Source organism: Manis pentadactyla, chromosome 12 (assembly GCF_030020395.1).
Source record: "Manis pentadactyla isolate mManPen7 chromosome 12, mManPen7.hap1, whole genome shotgun sequence".
Taxonomy (NCBI): domain Eukaryota; kingdom Metazoa; phylum Chordata; class Mammalia; order Pholidota; family Manidae; genus Manis; species Manis pentadactyla.
Window position 1 is genome coordinate 49,286,075 of NC_080030.1, and position 24,920 is coordinate 49,310,994.

At 40.3% G+C, this 24,920-nt stretch overlaps 1 long non-coding RNA gene across 1 annotated transcript in view; it reads left to right on the top strand.

Moving 5' to 3' along the window:
• Nucleotides 1-824: 824 nt before the first annotated feature.
• Nucleotides 825-24,920, top strand: part of LOC118923242 (uncharacterized) — a 154,916-nt gene continuing 130,820 nt past the window's right edge. Inside the window, exon 1 of the long non-coding RNA XR_008992736.1 lies at nucleotides 825-2,119. This is a non-coding gene — a long non-coding RNA (uncharacterized LOC118923242). The remainder of the gene's footprint in view (nucleotides 2,120-24,920) is intronic.

Below are 24,920 nucleotides of genomic sequence, written 5' to 3' on the forward strand. Positions count from 1 at the left end.
TCGGGTCCCTAAGCGGAGAGGGACGCGCGCAGGCTGCAGACAGCGGCCAGCCCCAGGTCCCAGCGTGGCCCACCAGGGAACCAGCAGCTGCTTCCCGGGCCGCTGCCCAGTCCTGCTTGAATACCCCGGCGGGGGCGGGCGGCGCTCCCAAGGATGGGTGCGCCTAGGGCGCTCTAGGGAGTGACCCCGGAGAAGACGATTGGGGCATTTCGAGAGCCTGAAAAGTTCGTGGGTCCGCAGGGGCACGGAAAGTGCTAGTAAAACACTTTACAAAGCTCCGGAAACGCAGCCAGTAGCTGCAGTGTAATTTTTTGCTTATCGTTTTGTTGACCAATAACATAACCGTGAGTAGAGGTGGGGGCGAGGGAAAGGGATCAGAACTACACAGACAAAATAATAATGGCAATACTAACTATATAATTCCGCCGGTCACCAAAACAGGGAACGATTATGTGGGAAATGGGAAGGTGGGGCCGGAGTCGGGCGTAGGAGGTCTCCACATCCCAAAGGGAAATTCTCAGGCTCCTGAGACACCCAAGTTTTTTTTTTGCATGACAAGTAAGAGACCGGCTCTCCGGGGAGTTTCCTCACTCGAGCCAGCGGCAGCGTGGCCGCGATCTTCCAGCTCGAGGCGGCCGCGGCGGGGCCCGGCCCTTACCCCCGGGTCACCTCCCTGCCCCGCCTCGCCGCGCGCCGCACATCCCTCGGTCGCTCGCCGGCTCCAGACTGGTTCTTCAGGTTCGGCCTCCCTCCCTGGGACGCGCTGGGGGATCCGATGACGTCGCTGGCCGAGTCTCTCCCTCTTCCTCCCTCCCTCCCGCCACCTCTCCCCCTCCCGCCCTCGCCGCGCACTCCTCCTAGTAACTTCTGTTCGGGGAGGCGCTGCCAGGAATAACCCGGTGCGTCCACAGACCGGGAGGGGAGGCGGCCGCTGCGGCTCCCGCACGCAGACGGCCGCGGCCCTGGCCTCGCGGCTCCTTCCCGAGCCCGGCGGCCCTCGCCCCGGGCCCATCTCCGTACAGTGTCCGAAAAATAAATAAAGGCAAGCGGAGCCTGGGCAGGCGGTCGGGATCTCTTCCCTCCCTCCGCGCCCGCCCTCCCTCTGTCCTTAAGGAAATGCTACCAGACACCCCCCACCAGACACGCTCAGCCTCGGCGAGGAGCGGCAGCCGCGGCAGCGAGAACAAGGGCACCGGGGGGGTTTCCTCGCCCTCCTCTCCCTCCTCTTCCTCCTCCTTCTCTCCGTCCTCCTCCTCCTTCTCAGCGGTGACTTTCCAGGTGAGCAGCCGCCGCTGCTGCGAGGATCCCCTCGCCCGCTCGGGCTCGGGCCGCCGCGTCCCGCCCTCCTCCCGCCCCTGTCACCCGGCGGCGGCTGGGAGCTGACAGCCGCCTGAGGGGCTCGCGGCCCGGAGGCGGGCGGCCGGCGGGAGGCGGGCTGGCGGTGAGGGGGTGGAGAGGAGGCAAGCGGGGCGCCTCCGAGCGCTGTCTCTCCGCACCGGAGGAGGGTCTGCACCTAAACATCTTCGGTGACTGTGGCACAAGTCTTTGCCAAGTTGTGTCTTGGACGTTCAAGCTCCCAGGAGCCCCGAACAACTTGGAGGGTCTCCTGGCTCGTTGACAGTGTTCCTACACGTCCCGATTTGAGGTGCTGGGTGCAGCCCTGGGGTGCGCGGAGGGCTGGCTGACCACCCGGGAGAGCAGAGCGGCAGGATCTAGGTCCCTCGGCTCGGTAAGTGGCCTAGGCGCGTTGTTTTTTCCTGCCTCCTCCAGCGCTGGGAGCCTGTTTCACTTTATGCCGAAATCGCCTCCGCCGGACGCCTTCGCTCTCCCGGCGCGCGCCCCCGGCCCCTTCCTGGTGTCCCCAGGGTGAGGGTCGGAGGGGGCGGGGACGGGGGAGACCTCGGGAGGGGGGCTCGGCGCGTTGGGAAATGCGGGGAATACCCTGGCCGAGGATCTATGCAGATGAGGTGAGGCTGCTTTGCGTAATGTCCTTGGGGGAGGGGGCAGCGCGGGAGCGCCGGAGGCAGGAATGTGCCTGCTTGCTAATGAGGGACGTGCACCGGCGCGCACCGCCCGGCCACCGCTGCGGCTGCCGCGGCCGCCGGCCGCCCGTCGTCAGGTAGCGGGGGAGGGGGCCGCGGGTGCGCGGCGCGGGCCGGGGGCGGGCGGGCGGCGCGAGGGCCGTGCCGCCGGCCTGCGGCCGAGCGAGCTCGGCGAAGGCGCTGGCTGTGGGCATTTCAGTGACTCCTTTCTCCTCCGGAGCAAGGAAGGAAGGAAGGAAGAGAAGGAAGGAAGCGAGGAAGGAGGGACTGTCTCGATGGAAGGTTCAGGCGGAGGCGCCCTCGCCTTGCGGGTGCAGCGGCCGCAGAGCGGCTCCCGGCGCCGCGGGCCGGTCCGCGGCGCGTGGACACGGGTGGGGGCGGTTTGCATGCGTGTTCGTCTGTGCGTCTGTCCGGGCCGGGGAAGGGACATGTGTGTTTGGGCTGTGCACTGTGGGGAGCTGGGTCTGCGCCTTTATGTCTGTTCCCTGAAGTGGGTGGAACGTTGGCCCGTTCCGGGAATGTTCCATGACGTGGTGCAGCCACAGGAAGGGGGTTAACGAGGGGCTCTGTGCCGCCTCGGCTCTGCCGGCTGCTATCAAAGCAGATGTGCGGCTGCTGCTCCTCCTCCTCTCTCGCCTCCCTTCACCCCTCCCCCCTCCCCCTTTCCATTCTGTGCGTCTTGTGCTGGTAGGGGTGAGACAGGAAAACGCTGCTCTCTGGGGGTGGGGGTGGGGTGGGGTGATGTGTGGTGTCTGTCGTATTTGGTGGGGGAGACTCCAGAGCAGCTCTGCCACCCCAGCTGTTATCACAGATCCGTGCGCTTTATACGCATGTGCCTCCCTCGTACTGTCTCTCTTACATAACACATTCAGTGCAGCAGAGGACACGCGAAAATGAGACCCCAACCCTCAACCCCAAGTCGAGAGAGGGGATAGAAGGTCAGGAAGTGTCCCTTGGTGGTGTCCTTCAGGGACGGCTACCATGGGAAAGGAGGGTTTTCTGCAAGTGGCTCTTCACCTCCAACTTGAAAGCATCTAACTAAAAAGGACTGCAGGAGCCAGTCTTCTCTAATGGGAAAGCTTTTACATGCTACGCGAGGGAAAGTGGGTACTTCAACCTCGGGAGTGCAGAGAAGAGAGAGGGTCCTTAAGAAAGGCACTTGGGGGAGACCGGCAATAGTATGTGCGGAGTAGGGAGCAGTGGGAATAGCTTTGAGGGGACCGGAGGAATGCCCTGATAGTAGGTTCCACTGAGGGGCCTTAGGACACCTGTAATAGCTTAGAATTCGCACAGGAAACAATGTGTGCAACTGACATTGCAAAAGCTTTACTCTCTGCACAGTTTCTTAGGCCTAAAATGAACATAAAAAGGCTTGTTTCCGGTACTTTCATTATAATGGAAAATTTGAACTGATTGTTCTCCTTCCTTTTTTGTCATTTATAAATAACTCGGTTCACCTCCAAATAAATAATTGGTACTTTCTCCCACCCCCAAAAGCTAGACCTTGATCATTCACAAGAGAACTGTGTTTCTCTAGCATCCTGAGAGCCTTAGTCAAGGGCTATTGATTTTTCTCTTGAGTAGGCTTGTTTCTTTTGTAGTGCATGATCAAGACCAGAAATTACTTGAAATATTAATAAGATGCATTTTAATTAAATGTGCAATGATCTAGAATGGGCTTCTAGAAAAAGGCCATTTAACTTATTAGAAACATGTCCTCCAGCAATATAGTAATATTTGGTCATATTTGTTCTTGAGCAAATAAAGCTATTTTAAATATTTGCATATGTATACACAGCTATATAGTATGTATATTTTTTATGAATTACAAGTATATTAGAATTTGCAAATATTTTGTGCTTTTTCACCTTACAAGAGTGCGACAGCAAAATTTTAATCAAGTTGATTGTGCAATGAGTAGACTGGATTTGATTTTTAGGATCTAGGCCAAATAGTTCATCAAGACAGAAATGCCCTCCACGTGAGTAAAATGGGTATCTTTTTCATTATAAGACAAAATTCCTGTGGAACACTAACAAGTCATGGTAGCAGAAGAAAACAGTGCATTTTTATTTTGAGGTGAAAGGGATTTACCAACCTGCTTAATGATAGTGTGCTTCATATGTCATAATCCCTTTTGACCACTAGGTTTGAAGTATGCAGTATATGTTGTATGTGCAGAAAATGTTACATTACAATGGTGACTCTTGAAAATTGAGTTTCTTGCTCTGAACATAGGTTAGATATAAAACAAAATTTGCTTCTTGGCATCTGAATTTCTGTTACAGTGATTGCCTTCAGTGTGGTTGGCTTTATTGGAGACTGCTTATATTTGTATAAGGGCATTTATGATTAAATTGATGTGAAATTGTCTTGGGGATAATTTTGGAAATGGTAGTATATTATTGATATTAGAAATTTAAAATTTAACTGATTTTTAGCTGGTTATATCCTTGTGAAGGTCCCTGGATGAATACCATTGAAAATAGATAAAACATTTCTATATTTTATTTCTATTCAATGTGGAATGTGATAGTGAATATTCTATGTATATATTGTCACATAACGAAATCCTGTTATTTGATTACACTGAAAGATTAGCCAGCAGAATTTTTTGATTGACCATCTTTTACCTGAGATGTGTTTATAAATGCTTTTGTTACTATGAAAACAAAACAGAGACAACATGTATGCAGGTGTTCCTTGTGGATTAATGGTACATGTGTCTGCTTGAGCTTTTGGCACTTTGTTACTATTCAGAAAAAACAAGTTGAATATTGATGCTGATTCAATTTAAGAGAACAAATATTTGAGAATTTTCCTATTTTGTTTTTTAAAGCAGGGCTTACCGCAATAACAAATAACAAGTACTCTATTTGTGTTGGTTTTCAATTTTTGAGTTATCAGTATTTATCTGAAGTTAACTTAAGAATCTTCAACATGGAAAACTAGTCTGAAGGCCCTATAGAAAAATGTTATTTGGCATGAATGAAAGGCATGATCCATTAGGATGTGGGATAATTTAGTACCTGATATGGTTACTATTACAGTAGGAGAAAAGTGACTGAGATCAACTGGATAGACAGTTTTGGATCAGACAGGCTGCTACTCACTCAACTCTGTTAAAAATAAACATTGTTTTCCCATTTTGCTTCATAATCAGCATGAGCAGAACTCTGTTGGTCTATGCAGTAGTCCTGTAGGTGGAGAAATGGTTCACAATTTAAGTCTCCACTTATAAATTCCAATGATATGCTTCTAGTTAATGAATTTATTTATGAATCTTTGCGAATCTGTATTTTGGCTAAAACTTGGTATGTAAGTGTTGCAACTCTTTAAGTGATATTATAAAAAAAGGGCACAGGAAGTTTGCTAACTCAAGTCAATGGACTTCAGGTTTCATAAGGAACTTCAAACCATCCAGCATGTATGGTGTATTGGTTTGCTGTAACCACACAGGCAAAGCCTTCATTAGTCTGGAGTAAAACTTTATAGCGAATGTTGCAGTGAGGCTTCTCAATGTTTGGAGCTGTGGGTGAACACAGAGGATTGAGGAAAAATGGGAAAACTTTATGAAAACAAAGTTGTGTTTATTTGAAGGAAATTGTATAAGTGATAATTTTCTATTTGTTCCTAATACCTGATCACAGTCAAAAGTGTTGCTTTCTTTATGCTATTTATGGCCATGCTAACAAAAAGGAAGTTGTAAGTCAAATGTTTGTAGCTATGAGATGGCTCTAAGCAATTTGGAAAAATATTTCAGCATTTAATCTTTTATTGTGATGCCACTCTCAAGCCTTCACACACAAGAGGATAACAGAGCTTACTGGGTCTGTGAAGTCTTTGGCTTCTCTAAGGTGGACCATGGATGCTAGCAGTAAAATAGACTGTCTGCAAGATTACATTTAGGATAAAATCAGAACTGCTTGAAAATTTGTGTCCCTCTTGTTCTGGGCCAGTTACATGCTAATATTAACATATATTCCCACTGTCATGATTTGAGATATTAACTCTGACATATGATTTATTCTACAAGTGTCCATTACTTTAGATTTCCTATGGCCTTAAACTTTGGAGTCTAACTATAGACATATTTGAAGAAAGTGCCTTGGCGAGAAGAGATGAAAATGATGCTTGTGTGTGTGAAGATAATACTGGGAAGAAAGCAGGTGGGGTTTGAGCTACCACTTTTGGGTTATAAGACAGTTGGGTATAAAGTCAGAAGTATTGAGGGCCAGCCAGCATTTTTGACTTGTAACTCACATGTAATCTTAGCCTTTTCTTCAGAGTACTATGACAGGTACCTCGTCATCATTGATCAATACAATTTATTCATCCATTCATTCCTTAAGTATTTGCTATATGCTAGACACTAGGGGTATCATGATGATCTAGACCAGAGAAAAAGCTTCTACTCTAGTAGGGTTGATAGATGTTAATCATGAGGTGAATGAATATATGTGAAGACACATTTGTTATAATTGCTATGGAAGAAATATAAATAGGAGAGCTTAACAAAGGGTATGTCACTCTTGTCTGGAAGTGAAGAAGAGACGGCTCTGAGCAGGTGATAATTTGAGGTAAGACTGAAGGATAAGTAAGAGTCAAGTAGGAAAAGGTAGGTGGGCAGAGGGAGAGTATTGTACAAAGAGGGAATAATGCAAGTACCCTGAGGTTGGGGAATGTATAGTGTTTTGAGGAGTTGAAAGCAAGCCAGTGGGGCTGGAGGGCTGATATCCGGAGAGGTGAGGCAAGAGGAGGCCAGACCAGGTGGGCAGGTTGACTACATGGATGATTATCTAACTTGGCATGAATGGGGACCATCCTTGGCAAATCAGGGTATATGACGATCCTATGATTAGCCATGTTAGAGACTGATCATTAGAGGGGGAATTCTGAGGGACAGGGCTAGAAGTTGGAGGAGACTTATTTTATATATGACATGTTTTTCTTCATAATGATTCCACATCAGGCCCCCTGGAAATTTGTTCTGATTCTGCATGTTTGCTTCAGTTTGAGGGGTTCAGTTATAGGTTAGCTATTTGCAGATACTTTTTTAAAGAATAAAGTTACAAAAACCACTTATTTGAGGCTCCAATTAACTAAATTGGTCAGCATCATTGATCCAATTAATGAATAACTACCAATTCAGAAGTCTTTACAAGGTCACTGTGTGAAGTAACCGATTAATCTTTGGAGCCCTGCGTGAGCTGGATCTATAGGTATTTAAACGGCTACTGAAACATTCAATAATTTCTCTACATGATTGCCAATGTCAGGACTTTTGAAGATATTTAAATCTTATTTTTTACTTTCTGAATGATTAGGGGTCAACATAACACAAAAGAGTATGAAGGAAATAGTAGAAAAAGAGGCTAATGGAAATAACATTTCTTATGTAATTTCGGGCTCATTCTATTTTGTCAACAGGATCATTTAATTAATTTGCTCCCTGCTTTAAAATTTACGTAATGTTGAAAATTCAGTTTGGGTAGCAAAAGGGGTCAGCTTATGTAGGAGTTTCAAGCTTGGGCTCTGGACTTAGACTCAGGGTCAGAATGAGTTACTGAGAGATGGAAGGATGATCCCCAACTTTTGCAATCTAGAATTTTTCATAGAATTTCCTAGAGGAGACATATGACTTATAAGTAAACTTAATTAGAACTTATAAGTGAAAATAGAGTATAAATAGATTTTTTTTCCGACTGGAAAGATTAGAAGGTGTTTTGGGGAAGAAGTGACTTCTGAGTGGGGGCCTTGAAGGTTGAGTATAATTTCAATAAATTCTGAGAGGGCAGGGAGGGGGCACAGCACACTTTGATCTGCAGTGGTGAGGCATAGTTACAGTACCAGTGGGGAGAGAAGGTACATTTCTTCCAGACAATGTGGGACTGTGAAGGTATCCTCAGAAAGCCTGGCTTCACTTAAGGTTTTGAGCAGAGGAGTGGTGCTATCATGTATGTATTTAAAGACTATAAGCATATATGGGATGGATATTTTGGCTGCAAGGAGGCAGTTAAATTGCTTTAATGCCCAAATGAGAAGTAATGAAGGCTGACATTCCTGCATGATAACATGAGTTGTTTCATCCTGTTAATGGATATCTTAAAAAGTAATGTATAACAAAAATGATTAACGTATTTTGAAAGACATGATCAAATATGTATGGCAGCTTGTCAATTTGATCTACATTTTAAGTACAGTACTGCATTACTTTAACCTACTTATAAAACTTTTTACTCCTGATGGTATTTAAATAGTATAACGAAATTTGACCATCAAACACCAACTTACAAAAAAACCTACAAAAATGGCTACAATTACAAGGTACTTTTGGGATGTAAATATTTAAGGAATGGATAGATTATTCATTCCATGGTTCATCAGAATACTGCTTTTTAATTGATACCCAGGTGTATGTAAGTCAAGACAAGACTGGACACATAGTATAGTGCAGTGTGTCAGAAAGGCATTGCTTTTTTAGACAAAGATTTATTTGATAGTTTCATTTTCTCTGAAAAACAAAGTAGATCCGTGAAGCTCTTACTATTTGCATTGTGGCAGATTCGCTTGATTTCAGAAGCCCAACCAAAAGGTGGGACCTTTGAAACTAGGTAGGAGGTAAATGTAGCCACACCCTTATTTGTATTTGTTTAGGGATCTATAGGCACGCATACATATGTGTATACACATGTATGTTTGCATGCACACACAATATACTAATCTTAGAAAATCATATGTGTTTGGTAAGAAAGAAAATTTTCTCAAAATATAGCATGAAGTCTTATCCTGATAGTTGCAGAAAGTATTTCTTTTAAAACAGAGATCAGGTCTAATTCCATATAAAGAAGATTATAGGAAAGGTAATTTAAATTGTTAAGTAGCTTTGTTCTCTAAAATGCTAGATTCATTCGAAACAGTATTTTATTTCTTTTGGAAGCCAGACAACTAGTTTAATAGTGTACATATGAAACACTAATTTGGCTTGCTAATTGGATGCAATTAAACTGAGGTTATTTTATACTGCTTAATTGTCTGAAAATTACATGTGTTGCCATGCCTGTGTAATGTGAGGTAAAAACTGGGGGTATAGTGGAGTTAGGGGTGGAGGGATATAAGGTCTAGCTGTGCCTTTGTAATTAACATTCTGTAAAAATTTGGAAGCAAGTCATTTAAACTCTCTGGACCTCATTTGGAAATGGGAAGGGTTGGAACAGATGGCCTCTAAAGCCTCTTCCAACTCATATTCTATCAGTTTATAAATTCTACTTTGTAGTTATAGAGAATGCAGTGTCATTATATTCTGTAATTATGGTATTAAAAGGATGAACTAACCACTTAAAAAAAATTAGCATGGTGCCAATTTAGTAAATCCGTTAGAAAGAAGGATATTTAGGCAGAAAGAACATTTACTCTGTGCCAGACTTCATACAAGGCATCTCCCAGTAACAACCGTGAGAAGATTTGGTATTATTATCTTCATGTTCATTACTCTTAAGGAATCTGCGATTCAGAAAGGTCAAATCATTTTTGCAGGGAAGCTGTGATGAAGTGAAGCAGGATTTGAACTCAGGGCTGTTTGGCTCCAAAATGTTTGGTCTTTTCACCATTCCATGCAGCATAAGCAGTTGTTAAACATCACAATTACTTCAAAAATTAAATTGCCATCCACTTTTATTACTTAGCGTGATGTTTTCCCCTACTCGCTTACGCACATGTCTATCTGTGGGATACCTGGTAGCTATGATTTAAGAAGGGATTAGACCAAAAAAAAAATATGTGAGAACTCAAATTGTTGTGACAGTAAAATATTACTTACACATTTTCAAATGGTCTATTAAATTCTTGATTGAAATAGTTAAAGAAACCATGTCAGAAAGTGCATGTTTTTCAATAGTTAGCAAATGGAAATATCAGTTAAAGTTTGGGGTATTTCTCATTTAGTTTGGCCAGTGCAATACTAGTGAAGTGGACTAAATTCTCTGGTTCTCTGTGGATCATCATTCTGGAGTATTTGCTCTAAAAATAGGCTTTGGGGCCTGAATTACCCAACTTCTACATAAATTGCAGGAGCCAGAAAACCGGTGTTTACTCCTGGGACCTTGGACTTGCTTAGGAGACACAACTTTAGTGTTAATGGGACAGCTGACTTTTAAATGAACATTTATTAATTCAATAAAGATTTATTAAGCACCTGCTCTGGAAAAGGTGCTGTTCCAGACACTGGGGATTCATCAGTGAACAAAGTAGTAAAAAAAAAATTCCCTGCCTTCATGGTGTTTATATGCCAGTGGACTAATTTAGAAACTTTTTATGGCAAATTCAGGCTTTCTAGTGTTTAGGAATCATTACTTTTATATTGAGTCTCTCAACCCAAATCACAGTTAAGGAAGCATTGCAAGTCTTACTAATTCACTAATAAATATATCTCATTTATTATATCTATATCTATATTTTTTATAGTAAGGTAGTTTTTAAAGAATACTGTTTTTCCATAACTAAATATTATGGCACTAGTGGTTTTTTTTTTAATTCCTCTTTATGATTCACCATTATGGCCCTTCTTAACCTGTAGAATCAGGTCCTGGCTATTTTATCATGGGGAAGAAGAGAAAATGGTTTACAAACAACACATTCTACTGCAAAATGCATTCATAAGCTTGTTAAAGTGAAGAATTTACCACAACTCATATTTGGAATGTGTGTCTTTAACCTCATTTAAATGAATTTTTCATTTTTTTACAGACAAATTTTGTTAACAAAATTTCTAGTGGATTAGGATGGTTTTTACTTTGACAAACGTGGTAAACAGTGTGTGGTGTACTGTAGGCATGCAGCAGATACTTGGTGGATGTTTTGTCAGAATTCTCGAGAAGCTTATAGTCTAAATGGTAAGAATAGACATCCTGACCCACTGTAAGATAAGGAGTCACCAGAACCAAATAAGGATGAAGTCCTGGCTACTCTTTGCTCCCATAGCCAGTCCATGTGTCTGCTCGCCCTTAAGTGTTCATAGTTTTAAGGAGTTCTCCAGGAAGTAGCTGTGTCACCTACCTACCCAGCAATCACAAACACTTCATAAAGCTATTGTCAAGGTCTCCATACCCTTTGCACTTCCCATTCGATTTTACAGCAAGTGAACAAATACAGCCATCTTGAAGGTAATTTTTTCCTACACTTGGACAGGAAAGATTATAGATGAACCGAGATTTTTCTATATCGGACAGTTTTCTTTGCCATACGGTATTCAGGTTGCTCTGAGAAGGAAAGCTGTATGAGGATGGTCACTGCTCGTGGGTGTGGGGTTTAAGGAAGAGTTGTTTCTTGGTGGGCCTGCTTGGACAAATTAGACATAAAGAGGGAGTGTATTCCTTTCCTCTGTGATAGATCCTTGCCCTCTGAGGGGAAAGAAAAATGAGGGAGAGAAGGCTGAGGGTGAATCTTTTCCTCTCCTTTGAAATTAGTGATGAAATCTGTCTTTTCTACTCAGCAGTGACCCATGAGACAATCCTGGTGGCTGACCCAACACTTTGTAGTTAGGTCATGGGACGTTCAGCTTCTAATTGTCCATGAGAGTTATCAAGCTGTATTTTTCTTTCTTCTCCTGATGCTTACATTTTGAATCATCTCTATTTCTTTAAACAAGGGAAAAATCGGGGGTGGTAAACATTCAATTTATTTTCTTGTCATTCAGTTTACTTGCCATATGTGAAAGTTTATGTGGGGAGAAATAAAGGCTTTTGGGGTAAAATGAGGATTTCAACTATCTTTTGTGCCCTTGTTGTGAGAATGTGCTCATTAGAGCCCATACCACGGCTATAGGGGGGAACCATCAGAATGGCTGGTGATAAACCCTGACCCTGCTAGTTTATTGCTTACTTCATTATTGATTTTCAAAACGTTTCAGGCAAAGTGGCTGTACCTCTGTTGTATTTCATGGTTTCTTCATCTGTAAAGATGAAACATTGTTTATATAGCATTGCCCTAGCTCCTGGGAACAGAAAAGTGTAACACAAGAGATTTGGAGTGGCTATTTTTAGGATGTGAAGGAACCCTAAGTTTTGAGAATAATTTGGTTGTTGAAAAAATCTGATACACAGTAATATATTTGTGACAAGGGTTAATAGAGTGTTCTTGAGATAATTGACTACTATTGATGCAATTTATTGCAGGCATATGTAATTATTTTCAGAAGGATAATGGTTAGCAGCTTGTAGTAATATTCCCTGGTGCACTTAAATTTTGTGTATGTCACTAATGTACATGTGTAACAAGGTTTTGAGATGGTTATACCCATATTTAGGCAGAAGAAAAGGAATCCAAAGACATTTGTTTCTGAATTTTTAGTCTGTTCACTTGTTCAAATGGCCTCAGTAATATTCATGATGAACTTGGTGCCTAAATTTAATCAAGTATAGCTTTGAAAATAGGCCAAGTGGCTGAGAATATTCAAAATGAGCTTTTAAATAAATCACCTGACAGCATAAAATACAGAAAATAATTGGATGCTAAGCACTGACATTTTCTAATGGACAAACTCCAAATTTGTTCAGTCATCATTTGATTTTTGGCCATGTTTGGTGAGAGTTTGTTAATGTTAAACCAAATGATATCTAAAAGTAGTTAGGATGGATATTAATAACTGATCTGGGAAAATTTTACATTTTAGCTAATAAACCCAGGAATTTATATTGTATTATATTATATTAAATTAGCGAGAAAGTTGTCCTGATAATTTCTCTTCCTTTTCCTGTATTCTGATGGGTTATATAGGATGGATGCAATGAGAAGCAAACAGAAGATGTTTTGAAATTAATAACAAGTTGCCCTGGCTTTGAAACCTGATATGATTGTATGGGCCCTTCTTATATCTATAAGAGCAAACAGTGCCTAACAGTACATTTAAGATTTGTGACTTCCTTTCTACCAAGTGGTTTTGCCTTAAATTTCATAAAAAGTTTTTACATTATGTCACATTGTTATATAAAACAAACTACTAATCTTAAGTCTGATATGTAAGTATTTCTGAAAATATGAGGCAGAGAGGAGAAGAGGGATGTAGAAATGGGATTCTGAGGGTCTTTTGGAATATGCAAGTTGCCTGCTTCCTTATTCAAAATGATCTTCCCTGCTGTTTTTTTCTGGATGGGTCAGATCTGGATATTAAGCAGACTGTACCTTCAATATCAATTTTGCATTTTGTGAGAAGTTTTAACTTCTTTTTGTTACTGTGATGCAATTTGTAGTGCTGCAAGCTGGGGACTGACTTAGGACATCTCCCAAAAGTATTTAAGTTAAATGATAATGATTGCTTAGTGTAAGGATCTGCAGTATTGATGTGTTAACCAATGTCTGGATGCTTCGCTATGTAACGTTTTCATAGAATTTCAGGATTAGATAAAGCTGTTGGAGGTATCATTTAATCTCCAACTAAAGATGGCCTGCATTCAGCCTCTACTTAAACACCTCTTGCTTTCTTAGAGTGGACTATTTCATTCTTGGGCACTTCAGTTTATCAGCAGTTGAGCCCCTCTGCAGCGATTCAGAACAAGTCTTTTCATTGACTCACCTGACAATCCTATAATTATTTAAAGACAGAATCATGTTCACTCCAAGTATTTATTTCTCCAGGCTAAATGTTCCTTCAACTAGAACTCTTATTATATAATTTCATTTTTATTTTATTAATTCTTCAGCGATCAGATTATTCATGTGTGAGATTTATTCTAGTCTATTTTTTGTTATGAATTCTCAAAAATAAACTGTTTATTTCCAGTTACTCTTCAGAATATAACCTCTTGTCAACTGGTTTAGAAATGTTTATGGAAAAGGTCTAGACATGCTTGTTGAGACTTTTATAGCTGGAACAGAGTTGGAATATATGATAATATAAATCTACTCTAACAAATATAATTATTGAAATTCTGACATATAAGATATATAAGAATATAGAATAGAGATAGTAATACAAAATGAAATATAAAGAAGAGTGTTTCATTATTCTCATTATCAAAACTTTTATAATCTATTGAAGAAAATAACTCTGCAAAGAAAACTAACATTAAAGAAAGCAGGTTAAGTACCACAAGAGAGACATGTATGAAGTATTAAGGTGCAAAATCACCCCAGCCTGAGGCAGCCTGAGGGGGTTTCATATGAGAAGGGGATGCTTTAGATAGGCCTTGATTTTGATAGGCACTGGTGTGGGCAAGTGTCAGTGTTTTCAGAAATGCATCTGATTTGAGGGCAGCATAAAATGCATTTTAATGAATATTAGTGAAAAAGTTGGAATGGCTGGGATATATTGTCCAAGGACAAATTCTAGCTTAAAGAGTTTGGACCTAAAACAGTAATGGTGGATGTACGAACTATAACATATTGAGAGTTTGGTTCCTGATTTTGGCAGCCCCATAATTTTTCAAACACAGATAAGTGACATGAAATAGATAAAAGATATGTGAAAACTTCTATGTGGAAAAGTCTATTTCATTTATAAATAGGATGAAGTAAGTGTATTTTGCATATATGAGACATATTGGCTCTGAATTAGTACATGATTATTACTTTCTTTGTCCCAGAAGCCTAGCAATCTCGATAATGACTTTGATCATAAAGGTAAATATATTCCTGGTGGACATATTGTTATATGCACACCTATGCCAGTTATTCATACTTTTTCTGCTTACTCTTTGGTTATGTAAATGACATGCCATACTGACCCTAAGTTTAGCTCAAATAGTTGCCATTTTAGTATAATGTAAATTAACTTTTCCTCTTCAATTTCTATTTTCTGCTAATTAAAAATGGAGATAAAGAATGTTAGGGAGTACTTCTGTTCAGGCGTATCACTTGTGAGACTATCACCCATGTAGTGCTTGGTAGTATACAATGAGTTTTACTGAATCTTAGTAGCAATTAAAAAAATAACTCTTTGGATCCAGACTGCTTTTAGTATCTATGAGAAAACTTTTTTCTTTTAATATGCCTACACAAATTGCTTATTAATCCACCTGATGGATAATAGAGAAGGTAGCTACCCAGGCAGGCACATGTTTCATAGAACAAGTGGACCTGTGTGCAGAAGTGATATATTAGACAATAACCAAGAGTTAATAATTACATGTTACTGAAATAAAAGTTCTTTCCTGAATGAGTACTTTGATTTTGAAATTCTTCATTTTGCTACTGTGGAGAGTAACTTATTTTAGATTTAGCTCTGGCCACACTTTTAGTCTCTGGAGAAGTACAGAGGACTTTGTAAGGGATAAGAAGTGAATTAAAAAAATACTGTATTGTAATAAAATAACATACAGTTCATTAATTTTTGATTACACTTTAATGCATGTGGGAACACTGATGTTTCAATAACACACTTGATTATAGGCCATCTAAGCACTTAATATTATTTAGACTTTATTGAGAGCCTATTCAGATATATTAAATATAGATAGAGGCTGAAAAAGGAGGTGTGCCCTTAATCACTTGAGTACTACATAAATTTATTTCCATTTGAAGAACATAGTGATTCATACCTAGGGCCTGAAAGATGCGAGGTGATGATGCTTCGTCTTGTTACTGTCTAGAGGAGGGAATGAAAGTCCTTAAACCACCTGTAGGTCCTGGGACTGTCTTAGTGTCAGGCTGTATTTTTGTTTCATTATGTAGCCTTGAGGGGAAAAATAACACTAAGAATTTGTGGTGAGGACCACTTAATAAAGAGAAGGTTTGTAAGTTTGTGGGAAAAATTAAGACATGAGCCTTGGAAATACTGAAGTAGAGAAAGGGTCTTATTGGAACCAAAAATTGTGTAGTGTGTAGGTAGATCGGTTTTTCACAAAAGGTTTATTCATTTGTGCATTTGTGTGTGTGTGTGTGTGTGTGTGTGTGTCTGTAATACTCTGTTCATTGCTGTACATTCTTATTTACTCAATGAGCTATAATCTCCATTTTACTATACTTCACATATTTAATTTTGAGCTGGACTCTGATTTGGGAAAGTACTGGTTCCAGGGGAACAGCGCAATCCTACAATGTGTAAAAGAAATAGGATGTGGGCCTGAAAAAGAAGAGGCCCTGATGATTTTGTTACTGCATCTCTTGGGAGCCAGTTTGCTGGAAAAACAAAAAATGATTGGTGAATGCTCATTTGAGAAGAAGAATACTCAATATTGGGTGGTATGAGAGAAAAATAAAAACTTAGTATGCCCTGAATATTTTTAGAGATGCCAGCTTATGAGACACGTCAGCCCCTCAAAGTCAAGTTATATCAAAGACTATTCAGTCTAAGAAATGGGAGACTCTTGTGGTAGAGAACCAGAATCTCAGAAACATAGTGACCCACCTAATGACTGTGAAAAGTTCACTATTGCTCTCATATTGAAACTACAAATCTAAATGAAAACCAGTCCTGAATAATGAGTTTTAAAATAATTAGGAAAATTCAAATTTCAGCCCTTTTCATTGAATGAAAGGATAATGGAAATTGTGCACTCTCATAATGTACTTTAAAGCAAAAAATTGGAGCATTTATTTTTCTAGCAGTTTCTAGAGAGAAAATATAAAATTTGTTATCCTGCAAATCATATTTTTGTCCTCACAGTTTTTGTGTTCTCTTTCATGATGTAAAAGAGATGCATTTGGAAACAGGCACCATAACCTGAAGAATTCATAGGGTATTATTGTGGTTTATGTTTCCAATTATGTATTGACAAGTTGATTTATTTTATTGTTATACTATTCTTTATATCCTCAGCCTATACTAAATTTATGATAAAAACTGATTTCATTTAGTCTGGAATTAGGATTATGAAATAGGATAATTTTCAGTCATCTCTCTTGCTCTTTCCAAATGCCCTCCTCAGCCATTAAGTATAAACCAGAGAGCATGACCTTTGAATAAAACCCTCAGTGAGCTTAGAGAGACTTGGCAGTTTGTGGAATGTTGATTATATATCATTGACAGATGATATGAAGGAATAAGTAAAATATGTTCTAACATAAAACAGGAATCACTGTAGAGATTTAACGGATAAAAGGATGATAGATATCAGAAAAAAAGACACAAAATGAGTTGGTGTGAGATCATCTGGGAGACAGACAACCTTTGCAGTGTTTCCTAGGGTTGGACACATAGAAATCACTTTAGTAATCAAAAATCCTGTCATACAGTTTGGGAAGCTCAGGGAAGTTGTTGAAAGTTGCTGTGTTCAAACTCAGTAAATAAAACAATTGTTGCCATTATTTCCTAGGATCCTCCCAGCACCCACAGGCAGAAGCACTGGCTCTAGAGCATCCTATGGAATACAGAAGGGGTTGTGTTAGTTTGGAGTTAGGTGTATGGAAATTGGAAGGGTTTGTAATTCCTTGTCAACAAGATTGAAAGGAGCCCATCTGAAATCCATACATCTGTGTTAGTCCTGTGTTCTCTAAGCCTGTTTTTGATAAAATGGGTATAGGAATATATGTAAAACAAATGGTAAACTCTAATAAACTATGTGAGTTTAAAATAACTGTGTGATAAAATATTCAGTGTATTATTCAGATGTTTAGACAATAAGACAACAGAAGTCCTGAGGGGCCTTGGATCACTTTGAGTGGAAGGCACCGTTACCTTTGATATTGCCCTTAGGTAGTAAATGACTGAAAGTGTAAAGTCTTGACTGTATAAAGTAGTGATTGTTATAAATGGCATAAATGACTGCTGTAAAGTCTTTTATGTATGATATGTTTTACAACCTGATATAAAAAATACATTGTTTTTTAGAGCATTTTTAGGATCACAGCAAAACTGAATGGGAGAGATTTCTCATATACTGTCCCCCTACCCCATCCCACCCCCAGTGGCACAGCCTCCCCCCACTATCCCACTATCAAAATCTTGCACCAGAGTAACCTATACGGATACATCATTATCATCCAAAGTCTATAGTTTATGTTTGGTAAAGCCCTAAATATTTTCATTCCACGTCCTGATGTGAAACATTGCTTAGTTAAAATGTTAGAGATGTTGGCAAAATATAACATCTGTAACACTGATTCACCATGAGAAGAACAGAATCTATACTTTGTAAATTGACTTACCTTATTGACAAACTGAAATTAAGCTTTTTCGGTTTTTTATTTAAAAATGATTATATAATACCTGTGGTCTTATTTTTAACCCTTATTGACCATAAGCTACTGCTTCTCTACAATTACATATGGTTATAATCTGGTGTATAGTTTGAAACTAAATAGAAGGTTGAAAATTTGAGACACAGGAAACTTTAAAAATCACCGTTATTTTTATATGAACGGTAATTTATTTCCATTTTAAAATTTTGTGTGCTGTTAAAGTGGATTAGTACAAGATTGAACGATCATTAAGAGACCTTTTTTTTTAAAATTAAAGACCTAATAAGTAAAAGGACTTTATGTCTTGTGTAGTGGGTGTCTTAATAATGAAAACATATAGAATATGCTTTTAGAAACGTCCAAGGAGCGTCATCTTGCCTTCTTTTACCTCACTGAAGCTATGCAGGAGGGAAATGCTCTTTTTCTTCTCTTATCTTGCAGTTACTTAAGGAATCCAAAACGAGGAGATGGAAAACGAGGAAAACACAGAATCGCAGTTAACAGTGAAATGATGTTCACTTTATTATTTCAAAATGATCCTAGTGGTACAGAGTCATCTTTGGGGGAAGGGGGGATTACGTTAAAAATTAAGCTAAGAAACTCGCGTCAGGCAAGTGCTTCCTCCGAGCACCTGGACACCACGGCAGTGCCCCGGCTCGGCTCGGAGAAACCCTTGGGCGAGGGAGGCCCGCCGCGGCGGCGGCGCGCGCCCCAGGTGCCAGCTCGGCTTCCCGCTGCCCCCGGCAGTGCGGGCACCAGGCGCGAGGCCCCTCCCCGGGCAAAGCGGGGAGCCGGGGCTGCCGCGCTCAGCCCGCCCTGGAGGGGGCTGCACTTTGGCCTCCGTCCGCTGACACCCGAGGGAGTGTGAATGCAGTGACGTCTCCGCCCGTTTCGGCTGCACAACAGGAAATGCTCTCGGCCTCCCCCCTTCCTGCCCGGAGAAAGTGGGGCTCGCTCTGCCCGGCGGCTGCCGCAGCGCCGGCTGAGACCTGGTTTCGGGGCTGCAGCGCCCGCGGGGCCTCCGGAGGCGGCGAGGGCGAGGGCGAGGGCGAGGGCGAGGGCGGGGGCGGGGGTGCCGAGCGCAGGGGACAGGGACGCGTTGGAGGATGAGCTTGCTTGGCCGCGGGTCGCCTTCCCCGGCTAGCCGGGGGCCCCACGGTGCGGAAGTGACCGGTTTGTTGGGTGATTGCGGGCCGTGAGGAGGCCACATCACTCCTGATAGAGCACCCGGGTCGAGGGGGCCACAGAATTGGCGGGCCCCCGAAATCGGGCCGTACAGTGCTCGAAAATGCCGTCTACGAGGGCCTGAGTAGACTTTATCATCGCCGTGGTAGAATGTACAATGTTTTATTTCACAAAGCCCCGACTGGAAACCTCTTATTTAACCTCCTTCCAAATGTCACCTTTTACTTTGCTGTGGAAACGAAAATGTGAATTTTGAGTGCAAAACACAAACAGCATGCCGTTATGCACTTGGGGACAGAGTCATCGCAAGAAAATTACCTCAGCATTCACGATTTTAATTACTGTTTTTTAAGTAGTGAATCTTGTGTAGAAAAGAATACTGATGATTTGAGAGTAGTACTGTGGCCCTGGATTTACCACCCTCAAATTACAGATAGGTTTTTACTATTTTTATACATTTTTTGCTATAGATAAGCTTTAAACATTGAAGCCAAGCAAGTAAATCCAGGCTTTTGAATAAGAGGTGTTTTAAATTAATGAGCGTTCAGGTTACATTTTAGAATAAATGTTTAGTATTAATAATCTATAATTTAGGAATGTATCTTGTGTTTTATATACTTGCCAGAAAGATGAAGAGAGTCTTATCAGCTGGGCAGTCATCCTTGTGATTACTTCTCTGGTTGACTCATGAATAGGCTTTGTAATGGTAGATTGTTCTTTTGGCCACAGAGCCAAAATGCCAAAGTTCACTGGGAGGTCTGCTAAGGTTTCTTGTATCAAAGATTTGACAGAGAAAAGATTTAATAGATAAAGATATTTAGTAGTTCATAGGAAATCTAAACAATCATTCTTAATCAGAACATACACTATTAACATGTTTAAGTTAAACTAAGTCATGAAGCTAATCATTGACCTGTGCTTTTATAATTGCTACCTAAATATTTTCCTTTTAAAGAAAAGTCCCCAAAGGATCTTTAGATGTGTATCTAGTGCAATGTCCTTTCCCTTGGGATACCTTTAGCTAATTTAAGCAAGAAGGAAATTGAAGATTACTTGAGCACATTTGGAAGAAGAGCTATAGATTTAAAAATCCTATCATTTTTAGACAGCTTTTCCTTTCACAGAGTATAATAAAAAGATCCTCTCTTTTTACCATCTGGGCCTCACTCAAGTTGTTATCATAGCTCTCTTATTTGGTTATGATATGCAAAAAAATATTTGTACAGATATTCTCAATGGCCCTCTAAAGGAAGTAAGTTAAGAACAGAGGGGAAGCTGTGGCTCCTTGGTACCGTGCCAAGGAGAGCAGACTCCATTATAGTACACTCTCAATAGTTAAATGGATTCAAGGGGCAAGTGGAATAGTGTGAGACAAAATGTTTTGTAAAACTGTGAAGCACTATGCTAATGCAAGATTAGTGTTTTATATAATTCTTTTTTCTCTTCTCTCCCCCTATAACATAATACAGAAGGTATATCTGACATAAACTACAATTAAAATGGATGTTAGTTTCATCCTTTGTGGTCACATTATAGTTGGTTCCCTGCACTATGTTTATATGGTCTGTAATAAGATTTAACTGCTTTTAAACCCAGCTTGGCCACTTACAGCACTGGCATTATGAAAGCATTTATTTAGCAGTATTAATATAAGGATCAATTACTTTAGCTCTGTATTAACAATAATCCTCAGTTTTTATGCAGTATCTTGTTGGAGGTGCTAAGTAGGATCTTAGACGCATTAATTAAATCTCGTAACAACTAGGAGATTAGTGTGCTATTGCATGAAAACCACTGTGTGAGGAGTTATGAACTGTACATAGAATCTAAATTTTTGTAATATTAGTCCAAATCCAAAACCTCATCTGTAATTGTGATCCAAACATAAGTAATTTGATTCATACATGAGTTACAAATACATCTACTTTTGGGGATATATTCTATTTTTCATGTTGCAGAAGAATTTATGCCTCTATAGTGACCAAAACTGCAGTTCTGAGTAGGGTAGGTAGAATAATACCTTTTACTTCTCAGCTAAGAAATATGTGCTTCTTGGAGGAAAATTCTAGAATAAAATGCAATCTTCTGTTTCATTTTGGAATCACAATTTGGAATATCTGAAAAAGTATTTTTAAAAGAACTAGTTGTCCTCTGTCTGCCTTTTCCAGTGAACTGCGTAAGCCAGGGCTGACTTATCCTCACTGAATTCCTGGTGCCTAGAACAGTGTCCTATCCAGAGCAGATGCTCAGTGCACAGCTGCTGAATGAAGACATTTTAAGAAGATGATACTGCTATCTCTCATGTTTCAGATGCCATTTCATTTTCTTGGGCCATAATTTCAGAATTCCCTTTTTGTTAAGTGATTTGAATTCAGTGAATATGAGACATTATTTGATTTTTCAGTGAAATATAAATACATAGTAAGTACACAATTAGGGGCTCAGTAAGTTGAAAATATTGAAAGAAGCATGATATTTACCAGTATTAACCTCCTAGGTGTTTAATTTACTATTCTAATCATTTGCAATTCTCATCTAATGAGAAAAATTGTTTTTAAAAAGCTTATTGACCTATTGATTTACAAAAGAAGACATCTAGCAAAGCTAAAGAGTATCCCCCTTGATTATGAATCATTTCTACTACCACATAAGTCCAAGGGTTTAATCCAAAGATTGAGCTCTTAAACATAATTTATATTTTACAATTTATTACCTAACAGGGTCTTTCGTGCTGCATTTGAGCCTATCAGGAAATAAGGATCGTGGATTAAAAAACCATTACTGTGCTTAGAGTACCTAGGATGGTGCCTGGCATAGAATCTAAGGGCTCAATAAGGCCAGCTTCCTGGCAGGCATGTGCTCTGTGCGATCCCACAGGGCCTCAAGTTCAGAAGGATCCTGGACTTGACTTAATGCTCTGCTATCACTGTCTTGAAATTCTTAACTTTTGAGCAGGGTCTCTGCAATTTTGTTTTACACTGGGCTCTGCAAATTATGTAGCTGATCTTGGTGCTCAAATATTTGTGGCAAAATGAGTGACTTGACTATAGAATTTAGAAACTTAGCTTTTTACTCTAGACAGTATTGGTTTTACTTGTGAGCCTTAGTTTCCCTGTCTCTCTGAGGGAATGAAAAAAACCCCAACTGTTTGGGTTCCACCCAAAAAAGTAGCTCAACCAGAATATTGTTTGGAACTGAATATGAATGGCCTTAAAAAAAAAGACTGCTACAAAATGTTCAGTATAACCTCTTGGTTGGGTTGTGCAAAGTAAAAATGCTGAGCAAGTATGTTAGAGTGTGATGTGAATCTAACATAATGGGAAATGTAATAAGTAACTTTAAGTCTCTTTCTTATTATTTTCTTTATATCTTCAGCTACTTTGGCTTGCATTTATGTATTATTAAGTTTAAAAAATTTATTAAATATTTCTCTCTATTATCGGTGATGTATTTATTCACTAAATATTGATTTATTGATAACACTCAGTGGTTAGCTATTTGGCAAGATTTGTATTAAAACATGTTTCTTTGTTTTCTGGAGCATATGAATGAGTATGTAAAATAATAGGAGAAGGCATACAGCAGTGGAAGTGGTCATTTAGTCTTTCCTTGCCTCCAGAGGTTAAGTCAGTTAAAAAAATCCATATTTAAGGCTCTCCAAGGATGTAAATTTCATAATTCTTGTTGAGAGCCAGTTCTGTTGCCCAATCAGATTCATGGCTGGAAAATAGTCAGTATTGAGCATGATGGGGAGTATGGGTTTCAGAGATTCAGAGCAGGGCTACCTAGGTTTAAATGTTGACACAGCCACTTTCTAGGGATGTGACTTTGGGCAAGTTACATCATTTCTCTTAGCCTCAGTTTTCCTCATTTGTACAACGGGGTTAATTTCTAAAATTGCCCCCACAGATTGTTGTGAGGATTAAATGAATTAGTATATGTAAAATATTTGATCTCTAGTATACTCAGTACATGCAAGGTGAGAAGACAATTTTAAGAAGTCAATTTATTTGCTTGTTTATGTTACTTATATTGTCAAATAATACTTGAAAGCTTATAATCCTACCCTCAAAGACGACATAGTCTACATAGGGAACTGATTTATAATCCAAGGATTAGGAAATTATGGAGCAAATGCAAAAGCAGAAGGAAGTAGAAGGTGATGAGAAGGTCTAGAAGGAGCTCTAGGCCATCTTGGGGGAGGGGAGAGATGGAACATTCCCTTAACTTCCCTTCAGTTAAGGGTCAGTAGGTATCCAGAACAGCTTGGTGAAGGGTTGAGAATGCATGGGGAAGTTGGAGGAATTCTAAATAGTTTCGTATGGGTGATGATTAAAGGACACTTGGGAGATCATGGGAAATAGGGTAAAGATGTAAACTGAGGCCAGACTATGAAGATGTGGACCAGAGAGGAAAAGGCCTCCAGGAAAGTCATATCCCAGAAGCCAAGAGAGTCAGGAGTTTCCCCAAAGAAGGAGTGTGCATCAGTACCACGGGCTATGAAGAGTTAAAGTAGGATAAGAACTGAAGAGTAATTTAATAATTAGAAAAGAGTTGTCATTGATTTTCATCAATCCTTTTCTTTCCAGTGTTTTTAGCTTAGGATAAACCACGGATATGAAATAAGCTCATAGCCCCCCTACACTGTCATCTTCAGTAGGGAGAGGGCATTAGAGTCTGATTTATCACTGTAGCTTTATATATTTATTTTTAAATTTTTTATTAAGGTATGATTGATATACACTCTTATGAAGGCTTCACATGAAAAAACAATGTGGTTACTACATTTACCCATATTATCAAGTCCCCACCCATACCCCAATGCAGTCACTGTCCATCAGTGCAGCAAGTTGCCAGAGATCCACTATGTCCCTTCTCTGTGATACACTGTTCTCCCTGTGATCCCCCACACCATGTGTACTAAACATAATACCCCTCAGTCCCCTTCTCCCTCCCTCCCTACCCACCCTCCCACACCCCTCCCCTTTGGTAACCACTAGTTCATTCTTGGAGTCTCTGAGTCTGCTGCCATTTTGTTCCTTCAGTTTTGCTTCATTGTTATACTCCACAAATGAGGGAAATAATTTGGCATTTGTCTTTCTCCACCTGGCTTATTTCACTGAGCATAATGTCCTCTAGCTCCATCCATGTTGTTGCAAATGATAGGATTAGGATTTGTTTCTTTCTTATGACTGAATAGTATCCCATTGTATATATGTACCACATCTTCTTTATCCATTCATCTACAGATGGACAGTTAGGTTGCTTCCATATCTTGGCTATTGTAAAAAGTGCTGTGATGAACATAGGGGTGCATATGTCTTTTTGAATTTGAGAAGTTGTATTCTTTGGGTATATTCCAAGAAGTGCGATTCCGGGGTCAAATGGTATTTCTATTTTTAGTTTTTTGAGGAACCTCCATATTGCTTTCCACAATGGTTGAACTAGCTTACATTCCCACCAGCAGTGTAGGAGGGTTCCCCTTTCTCCGCATCCTCACCAACATTCGTTGTTGTTTGTCTTTTCGATGCTGGCCATCCTTACTGGTGTGAGGTGAAATCTCATTGTGGTTTTAATTTG